The sequence below is a fragment of the Pocillopora verrucosa genome, chromosome 7, assembly GCF_036669915.1.
Source record: "Pocillopora verrucosa isolate sample1 chromosome 7, ASM3666991v2, whole genome shotgun sequence".
In the NCBI taxonomy this organism is placed as follows: Eukaryota; Metazoa; Cnidaria; class Anthozoa; order Scleractinia; family Pocilloporidae; genus Pocillopora; species Pocillopora verrucosa.
The window spans coordinates 20,231,769-20,242,327 of NC_089318.1; the positions used below are offsets into that span (position 1 = coordinate 20,231,769).

Here is a 10,559-nt window from a genome sequence, read left to right on the forward strand (position 1 = left end):
GTCAGCTTTACTAAAGGACTTACCTTGTTTTTTGAAGAAGCGTAAATGATGAGTAGAGTCAGCGGGTTGTTCTTTTTTATCGAGCTGTTACTAGTTGATGAATTTGGACGCACAAGCACCACCTTAAAACTTGAATCACTATAGGTCCAAAAGTCTCTTTCCGCTCCTCACTCCTAAGATCTCAATCACGTTTCTAACCTTTCTTGTTTGATCTCTTGGTAACCCATAAAATACCCATTAATACCGTTGCGAAACAATGGCGGTAAGACAACTGCTTATTATCCATGCTTATTAGCATTTCTACTTATGTTGAATAATGACAAAGTGCACGGGTCCTTGACCAAGTCGACCTCGCATATCAAATAGCTTCATACAACGACGAAGTCAGCAGGTCTCAGCCGAGAGACCTGCATGAGAATTTTATGAAATGTAGTTAAACTCTAAATCCTAATTTACCCATTCTGTTTGTCCGTCAGTATTTTTAAATATTAGAAAAATCACCCACTTCTGTAGTCGACTCATCAACGTCACGTTGCTGAGAGTTCTTTCCTCATTTTGGTCAAACTGGATGCTTCAAAAGCTTATATACAAAACATGTCCCACGGAATCAACACATGCGAAATATAAAGTGTTTTTCTTTCTACAAAATGGAATTTATCCTTATACCAAGTTTCTTTGTGGCGAATCTTGAAATTCACAAAGGATTACGATTTGTATGTATGACAATCATAACAGAGGTAGACAGATACTGTGTGCAAATTATTCAGTTCTAAAGATTGAGCGTACCCAGCAGGATTTTGCAATAGTATATTTTGGCATACAGCGAGGTTACAGTTCTTCAAAGTTCATCTTACTTGACTCACAGCGCGATGCATAATCCATGCAAATTATAACCCCCTTTCGTTCGTGACAATGTGTGCTCTTGCATGTCTTTTACACTTTTGTGCCATCGAGTCTACCCTGAGTCACTGCATGTCTTTAAGTGTTACATTTGACTTCCTCTTCCCTAAGATCTTAGACAGATCGCTACAGGTCATTCATACTCTCAATCGGGAAACTATTTATCAGCAACCTTTACGAATCAGTGATTTTTTGAGGGCGATGATTTTGATTGCTTATCGACATGCTTTTCAATTTGGGATGAATAATGAAAGACAGTTTGTTTTGAACATAAGAATAGTGGCTCTCGAACACGGGGGGAAGGGGGTTTATTGGAGGTATATTTTTCTTGGTATGTGCCGCAGGCCATATTTAGGCCTACCCCATTGTAGTCTGTTATGTGTCAAAATAGAGACACTATCTTAGTCACTTTTGAGTAAATTTGATTTTCGCGATCTCAAATTAGTCACCTTTTGTTAATGCATCTACCCTATAAAGCCTTTTAGTTAAGTCGTCATTAAGTTACACGAGAAAATTCTAATGCTGGCATAAAGCAAGTGAAACAAGAACGTGTTTGTGACACAATCAAAATCCATCGACCCCCAACCCTCTACCCATTGGTGATAAATAACGAGCGATTCCTTATGCAAAAAAGCATGGAGAACAGAAACAATAATAGTCTAAGTTTTGCCAGACTGTTTAATCAAGAAATAAGTGCTTTGAAAACGTCACAAATCAGGGACAAATTTTGTTTGCAAGTTTTTCTTGGATAATTGTGTCTTATGTCTTTCAGCACGTGCACAGGTTAACTCATTTTACGCTTCGATCTCAATCACCAAAAAGATTTATATGAATTTGATTTATTTTTTACGAACGCTGAGTTCCAGGTCACATTCTGGCAAGACTCGCTTAAGTTACTTTGAATAGCTTTGTCGAGCTGAGGGAAAAGGTATCATAAGATCGCCATTATTGTAATTACATTTTTTAAATAATTCATATTAAACATTATAATCCACTCGTTAATTTTCGAGCGACTCTATCGGTTGCCTTACGTCACGTGGCACAAGATTACCGGAAAGTTATCACGCAATAGCCTCCAGTTACGTCGCTATTTGTTCTTCGATTATTTCCGTCGAAAGGAAACAAAGACAGCGGAAAAAAGCCAGCTTAAGACTTTCACTTTTTATCTTTATTACTTTACATAGTAGAAAACGAACTTGCTTCGTAGAATCGAGTGGTAGTGATACAAAAAAGTTGATTTCAGATGCTGCTCCGGAAAGTACAAAAGAGTCAACAAAATTTTGCAGTCAACAACAGCTAAATTTGTTGGCCGTTTTACGGCTAACGATTAACCCTATGGATGCCATATTAACGGTGGCTCGATAACGTCCCTGCTTATGTTTGACAAATAGGCTCACTGTAGTCATGCGTATGTTCAATGATGCATAATATATAATGTGAAGATACGATGAGAAAAAAGAGTGGCACACCGGGAGCATCCAAGCGCGTCACTGATGATCTTACTCGATGACGACGTTTACCTTTGTCACTGTACAGTTCAGCACCGAGACATCATCGCTGGTTCTATCTGACTTAGACTTCACTTGGTTAGAGTAGGAAGCGCGGTATCCAAATTAAAATGGGACCTCTCTTAACGTTATAACTTATATATAAAGGAAAATGTGGCTTACTTGCCAGGAGATATAAGTATCAAAGTTATCGTGAGCGCAAAATGTTGGATTAAGAGGATGCATCACAGTGATCAGACGAAAGGATTTTTAGTACATGCGCGGATTTGTGTGCGAATGAATGCAGCGGGATATGAAAGAAATAAAACTGAGAATAACTAAATGCAAAATGGAAATTTAGAAAATGATCGATGTCCTAACAGTGGAAAATTATAAATAGTAAAAACTAAAGACACGTTACGAGAAAAGTAAATAGAAACGCTAAATTTTTACAACTGCTGTAAATTAAGGATTTAGTAACAAACTTCAATAACTTAATCTGTGGGAGTATTATTAAAGTACTGCAAGCAGACAAAACGGACAAAGAAAATTCTAGCTTCTCATTTGCTATGTCACAAGTGCAAACATTACACAAACGTTTACCTTTGTCACTCTACTTTTCAGGTCTGTTATATCTTTGCTTGTTCTGTCCAATGTAGGCTTTACCTGGTTAGAGCACGAATAAAGATTTACAAGTTAAGTGATAAATGCATTCACAGCTTTTAAACAGGAACGTAGCTAGAATGAACTTGTCTGGTCATTCGAAGTCTTCATACATGTGTGGACTCAATTTTACCTTGATTACGGTGCTGTTAAGCTCTGATCCTTGTAATCTGACTGGCTACTCGCTCCTTACTCCATAATAGAGAGTGAGTAATTACCGAATGACATTTTTTAGAATCCTTAACTAAGAAACTGTAAAATCTTTACCATTGTTGTCGTTCTGTTCAGTTTGGCGATGTCATTCTTTGTTCCATCCACTGCGGCTTTCACCTCGTTCATCGCAGAGTTGAAATTTTCAACCTAACGTGAAGATAAAGATACAATCTTTAACTTCTTTCAGCATTATCAGTTTTTTACATTCAGGTAGAAGCTTGCACTTTTTAAGAGTTTCCGGCCTTATTTCCAATTGACTTTAGAATAATTCCACACTCGTTCTTAGGGTACTGTTACAAATGTTGTTATCTGACTGGCTACTCGCTACTTTCTCCATGATAGAGAGTGAGTAATTACCAAATGACATTTTTTGGAATCCTTAACTAAGAAACTGTAAAATCTTTACCATTGTTGTCGTTCTGTTCAGTTTGGCGATGACATTCTTTGTTCCATCCACTGCGGCTTTCACCTCGTTCATCGCAGAATTGAGATTTTCAACCTAACGTGAAGATAAAGATACAATATTTAACTTCTTTCGGCATTATCGGTTTTTTTCCTTCAGATAGAAGCTTGCACTTTTTAAGAGTTTCCGGCCCTATTTCTAATTGACTCTAGAATAATTCCATACTCGTTCTTAGGGTACTGTTACAAATGTTGTTATCTGACTGGCTACTCGCTACTTACTCCATGATAGAGAGTGAGTAATTACCAAATGACATTTTTTAGAATCCTTAACTAAGAAACTGTAAAATCTTTACCGTTGTTGTCGTTCTGTTTAGTTTGGCGATATCATTCTTTGCTCCATCCACTGCGGCCTTCACCTCGTTCATCGAAGAGTTGAGATTTTCAAGATACACTTAACGTCTTTCGGCATTATCAGTTTTTTCCTTCAGGTAGAAGCTTACACATTTTAAGAGTTTCCGGCCCTATTTCTAATAATTGATTTTAGAATAATTCGACACTCGTTCTTAGGGTACAGCCACAAATATTGTAATCTATATAGTGAGTAATTACCAAATGACATTTTTTAGAATCCTTAACGAGGCAACAGTAAAATCTTTACCGTTGATGTCGTTCTGTTCAATTTGACGATGTCATTCTTTGTTTCATCCACTGCGGCCTCCACTTTGATCATAGTAGAGCTGAGGTATTCAAGCTATGGTGGATAAATGAATAAAGGGGTAAGTTTCTAAAGAAACTGTGGTGCTGCGTCGGTGGGAGAGTATAACGGGGTAATTTAGTATTATCAACTGGGTTGATAATGTAAGTTGGCTAAGTTCGTTAGAACGATTTGCGAAGGGCTAACGCTCGAAACGTCAGCTTTTAAACTCTTTTACGGTGGTCAATTTACGTTATCAAGTCAGGTGATAATACTAAATTACCCTAAAATGGGAAGCGGTTCGTTAAAAATGTCATCGGAAAAAATAACCGACATTTGTTACAAGATGGACACACGTTTCAAAGAAGTCGAACACATTTCTCAGCAAAGAAAGCACAGGCTTACAGATAACATTACCCTTGTTATAGTGCTTTTACCCCAGTGAGGTCATCATTTCCTTTATCCGATGTAGACTTCAATGTCTGATTTAAGTACAATTGTAGGCATTAATCTTGAAATTCAATAAAAATATCCAAATATTGTATATTCACCTGAACAGTTATTGTATTTCTTATTGCAGGTAAGCACTTTGGTTAGCTAGTTCCAGGGGTGTTTCTGTTTAGGGGAAGGGGAAAAAGTGTCCTGGGATGAACGTAACCTACTCTGACTATGCCCCCTCGGTTTTTTAATTACTTCAGAATATTAGGGAGCTTTTTCGTATTGGTTATTCTCTCTTACGTTCCTTACCAAATCGGAAATGCTTGTCTCATTCTCCCCTAGGAAATCCTTCTTAGTCAGCTGATTTTTATGGTGTTGGGCCCCTGAAATAGAAATCAGTCCGTCGCAGGAGACACGATTAAAGTAAACAAAACACACAATCAAACAATTTAAGTTTTGTAACTGGGTCTTAAATTAAGATATAAAGAAAATTTCAATAAAAAAGGAGAAAAACTTGAATAAAACCTAACCATTTTGTTCAGAGCATCCACACCTGCGACCAATTTTTTCAGAAATTATCAGCAGACCCACGAGAAGGGAAACCGTCAAAATTAAACACGTGATAATGGCCAGCCACAATAGACCATAACTGGACCGTTGCTTGCTTGGTTTGATGCGTTCTAGATCTTCTTGAGAGATCCTTGGGTCATCTTCCGTTTCGGTGTGATTCTGCTCGTCATCATTTTCATCAACTGATTCAAGATGTATGGGCAGCTCATCTTCTTTATACCCTAGATTTGCAAAGGCTCGTGCTATCCTCCTGTGCATTTGGATATCTGTCTGTGAAGTGTTTTAAGAAGTGTGTATTTTTGAAGAAATCATTTGACCTGTAACTCAAATTTATCAATTATGACGGTTTAGTTTGTTTCTACACTCATTCACAACTTTGATCTTTCATATCATAACATTTCGTTTCTTTTATTTGAAGTGATTCTAAAATAAAAAAATTGATGAAAGCAGAATTGGAGACCTAGTCTGAGGAAGAGGTTCGTTCAAATTTTTCACTGTTTTTCATCGCGAAAAAAGAAAATTGTAGGAGCTAACATCGCATAATCAAGCGGGAAATTTGGCCCATAATTTGGCCCATAATTTGGCCCATAAAATAATGCCCATAAAAGCACGAGTAACGCCTGCGAAAAAGTTGTGCACAATTCTTTCAGTCCTTTCATTCTAAAAGCTTGAAGGCAAACGGCTTTTATTTCTGTTGTGGCGGCGTTTTATATTTTCTAGACCATACTTGCACAATTTTCATATGAAACTTTGAAGATAAGTACTATTCAATGGTGTAACATTATACATGATTGTACTTTGTGGCTTTTCTTTTGTCACCGAGATTACATTGACTAGTATTTGTTTTCCAATGCACGGGAGAAATGGTTACTTTCAGCTAAAAGTAAATTCAGCTTGGCAACACTAGTTTGAATCATTTTCCATAGAGGTTGATACGGTATATGAGCTGATGATTGGAGTCGAGGGAACCAGTCAGAACACCAGAACACCAGAAATACGATATCCGGAGTTTCAAATTTGATGAATATATATTTGACACAACACAGGATGTTTTACATAAAAATTTCGGTTTCTATCTAAGACTATTCATGAGGAAGATAAAAATGCAATTAAATTCGAAATTTGAAACTCGCAAAGCTTTAACAACGTTTCTCAGCGAGAACTCGGTCAAAGCAGTCGTTTATTTCGTAATTGGTATTGTTTCAGTCTTCTAATGAACACCCTCCTCTTTCATTACTTCGCCCTCAAAGCCATCATTAATAGTCACACACACTATTAAAGGTTATTGTGGAGAAGCTCTTGAAGTGAAAGTATCATCAATTTGAAACAAAGCTTTTACAGTCTTATCTGGTGTAGCAATTCTCTCTGAAAAGCGACTTCATTTGTTTCAAATGAGCCCCTCTCGCGCACAAAAAATGTGCTTTGGGCGACTTATAAACCAAATCCTTTTCTTTCATTTTCTCAGAAGGATAATGGGTATATCTACTATTCTATGAAGGATATGGGGGAATGGAAAGACTCCCTGATTTGGACAGGAAGGTGAAACATTTGAGCAATTGTCTTGCTGTTCAATCTTATGCATGCCTTTCAATGAGTGTATCAAAGGCTGCCCTATAACTGTGGATGACGAACACTTCGTAAAATAAATATTCTTTCCTCAGGTGACTACGGCAATTTTCTAAGAAATTTATCTCCCTATTGGCTACTCAGCGGGTCAAGATATCTCTCGAAAAACCGTCACTAATTTCATTGGCACCGAAAGGGAGTCGAGGCATCTCTCTCCTTTGGATATGGAGTTTGTGACACCGTATTGTCTACCATCACTATGCTAATCTAGTAATGGACGAAAAACAGGGGTTTTGAATTTCCTTTTTATTTTAAAATGTTTTAGTAGCACAGGATGTGTTAGCAAAGGGACGAGAGCCACATATGTTTCTACATAAAACTTTCCGTTTCTGTCTGGGGCTGTTCGTGACAAGGGAGTAAAATACAATTAAAATTTGAAAGATGAAACTCACAATCAAGTTTCCAACGTGTTTCAGTGATCACTTGATCGAAGCAGCCGTTAAATCGAAATTTTTTCAGCTCTCTTACTACCACTTTCCTCTTTCTTTTCTTCGCTTAAGTTCTTAAAGAGACAGTATCATTAATTTCTAACAAGGCTTTTGTAATCTTTACTCGTGTAGCCAGTCCCTCTGATAAGGGTACCTTTTGCTTCATATTCGTCATTCTCGTGCAAACGTGTGCTTTGCACGACTAAGGCGTGTAACATTTCCTTTTCATTTTTCTTACAATTAACAAACAAAAGTTTTATATCTGACTCTGGGAAGGTTGTTGTGCATGGTGAGATTCCCCGAATTGAAAAGCCAGTTTACAACTAAACATAAACTGAACAATTGAGGAATTGTTTTCCTGTTTAATATTGTACGTGTTATCATCGATAGTGGACATGAGACTGAAACGCACCCAGTTGTTTAATTTTCCTCTCCTTTGTCGACCCTGAAATCCCACATGCCCGAAGCTGTTGTTTAAAATCCAGTAAGGCGAAGGATTGAAAAAAAAGGTACCGAAAAGCTTACAATGCTGATCTATTGCTTCTAAAAGTCACAATTTGGAATAATAGCGTTTTTCTGCAATCCCAAACCTTAGTAACGTGTCTAAAATATGTCTCTAACGCATAAACAAGTTGAAGATTCTCCCTGCTAAATCTTAACACACCATGGGAAAATATCCGTCTGCAGATATTAAGCACTCAGTCTTCGTTACAGACCCAGCCCGTGCTCCTATCAACGAATTTGTAAGCGGCTGCCTTCTCCATTTTGGATGTTGTTCACTTCATTTCTTTTTCAGTTGCTAAATATCTTCACGGACAAAATTTCGGCCTTATTTTCACCACATCTCTTAGAGTAAGCTGAGATGTTGTTACTACGTAACTGAGCCTTTGGTCCAAATAACAACTCAATATAACTGTTCTCATCTAAAGAACAATGTTATGTACTCACCACGCTTTGCTATGTTTACCAGCTTCACCACGTACAGCGATGATCTGATTGAGAGCGATGACCATAAAATCAGGTTCGCTCAGGTCACGAGACCTTATGGAAAGCCGTGCCTTGGAAAAGAGAAGATTGGGGTCGAACAATGAGGCATGCGCACCTTCACTAGAAATCGAATATCCTTTCGTGTTATCAAATATCGCTTTGAAATTCCATGTTTAAATTGGCCAGTGGAAAATATTCTGTGAATTCTCTCTTTATATGGTTGAAAATAATTTCACATCTAAGTTCGAAACAAAAACGTCACTCGAAGGTATGCTGTCCTTTATAATAAGGTTCCTTTGTCTATTCCTTGGTGGATGGTATATGCACATCTTTGGGAAAGGCGTATCACTTCCGTAAGAAAGCAAAATACAATGTTATTTTTCGGATAGAAAGTACGTTAGGTAAACACTCTGTTTACCACTGTACAGTTCATCGAACATCAGCCTTCAAAACCTCAAACGTCAGGAAGAAACATGAATAAATCTTCCAAAAAAAAGGTGAATTAAGGTTAATTAGCTGCAAAAGAGGGGAGGGGTGGGTCATAACAATATTACAGAGCAGTATGGGGAAATCAGTGTTTATTGTGACACAACGAAAATTCATTGACCCCCACCCCTCTCCCCGTTGGCGATAAATTATGAGCGATCCCTTATGAAAAAAGCGTGGAGAACAGAAACAATAATAATCGAAATTTGCCAGACTGTTTGATCAAGAAGTAGGTGCTCTGAAAATGTCAAAAATAAGGGACAAATTATATTTGTAAGTTGTTCGTGGATACATGTGTAATAAGTCTTTCAAAGATACCAGTTATATTATTCTTGTATTGTTCCCTCCACGTGTACAATTAACTCATTTTACGCCTCTCAATCACCAACATAGCTGGTCATTATGTTGCTTCTGAATAATTTATTTGGAACCCGGTTTAGCTTGTAAGCGTTCGGCGGGAGAAACTCACGAACACACAACCTAGATATTTTCAAATGGGCATTTTGTACAAATAAAAGAGACGACTTACAAGTATTTAAAAAATAGAAGAGTTTAAAAATTACAAAGGTGGATCGACATTATATATTCCAGTTATACAATAACACTGGGTATTCCCCGGTACAAGTTGAGGCAACAAGGTCACGTGACACAAAGCCATATCGTACGAACGAAACTCTTTGAAAGAATATTACTGGTGATGTTCCTCAAATGGTGTCACCAATTTTTACAGCTTACGCCCTGCATAAGGACAATCTTCACTTAAACATTTACTTCATGAGCATCACAAAATCGAACCAAACAATTCTATAAAAGTCAAAATTCTACGCTGTTAATGGTTTGATAATAGACTCTGGAAACTTTTTTTTTCGCGCTACGTAAAACATTTTAGGGTTGATAAGTACAAAAGCATCCATTGAAGGAAAAAAATTTGCTCACTTATCTATCCTTAGACATCACCTAAGACTGACAGTCTCTCTTAAATGCTGAAAAAAAGGAAGTCACAGGAAAAAAGGTAAATTTTGCTCTCTCTCTATCAGCGACCTCATCACCTGACGAAGAAGCCTCTTTATTCATCCGAAGTAGACTAATGAATTTGATTATAAACATCGTGCTTCATAAGCACCTCCGTGCTCAGACAATCATTAATGCTTTCAAGACCAATTATGAGGTTAAAAAATACTTTCTTTTTTCCGCGGAAGAGTTTCCGTCGAAGTTAGTTGCAGAACGAGATTTGTGTTTGCACTCATAGTGCCCTGGGTTCCAGGTCTCGTTCTGGCACGACATGCGTAAATTATTTTGATTAGCTTTGTTAAGCTAACGGTAAGAAAACTTAAAAAATAAGGATGCCAACAAGATCATTACAGTAACTGTTATTTGTTATCTTATGAAACGAGACCGGTTGATTTCTCGTGTTTTTTATTTATTTATTTATTTATACTTTTAAGGATTCTGCTGCTACTCTCTGAGGCAAACGATCGCTTGCATGGCCCCCTAAAATTGCTCGATGACCAAAAAGATCCGAATATATAGGTCTCATTGAAAAGTATAGTTCTACGTCCTCGAGAGGGGTCGGGTAAGCAAACCAAAAAAAAAAACACAACGAGAAATCGAAATTATTGAGAGATACAGTCGTTAAGGAATGTAATAATATTTCTTTCTATT

At 37.3% G+C, this 10,559-nt stretch overlaps 1 protein-coding gene and 1 long non-coding RNA gene across 2 annotated transcripts in view; both read right to left on the bottom strand.

The window, feature by feature from the left end:
• LOC131781796 (fibrinogen- and Ig-binding protein) overlaps positions 1 to 8,451 on the bottom strand; it is a 49,126-nt gene extending 40,675 nt beyond the window's left edge. Inside the window, exon 1 of the mRNA XM_059098514.2 lies at positions 8,373 to 8,451. The gene's annotated coding sequence lies outside the window, so the exon portion shown is untranslated. The remainder of the gene's footprint in view (positions 1 to 8,372) is intronic.
• On the bottom strand, positions 1,750 to 3,411 carry LOC136282114 (uncharacterized). The gene is made up of 3 exons (XR_010718101.1): positions 3,318 to 3,411; positions 2,991 to 3,053; positions 1,750 to 1,816 (listed from the first exon to the last, which is right to left on the bottom strand). It is a non-coding gene; the product is annotated as an uncharacterized lncRNA (long non-coding RNA).
• Positions 8,452 to 10,559: the final 2,108 nt, after the last annotated feature.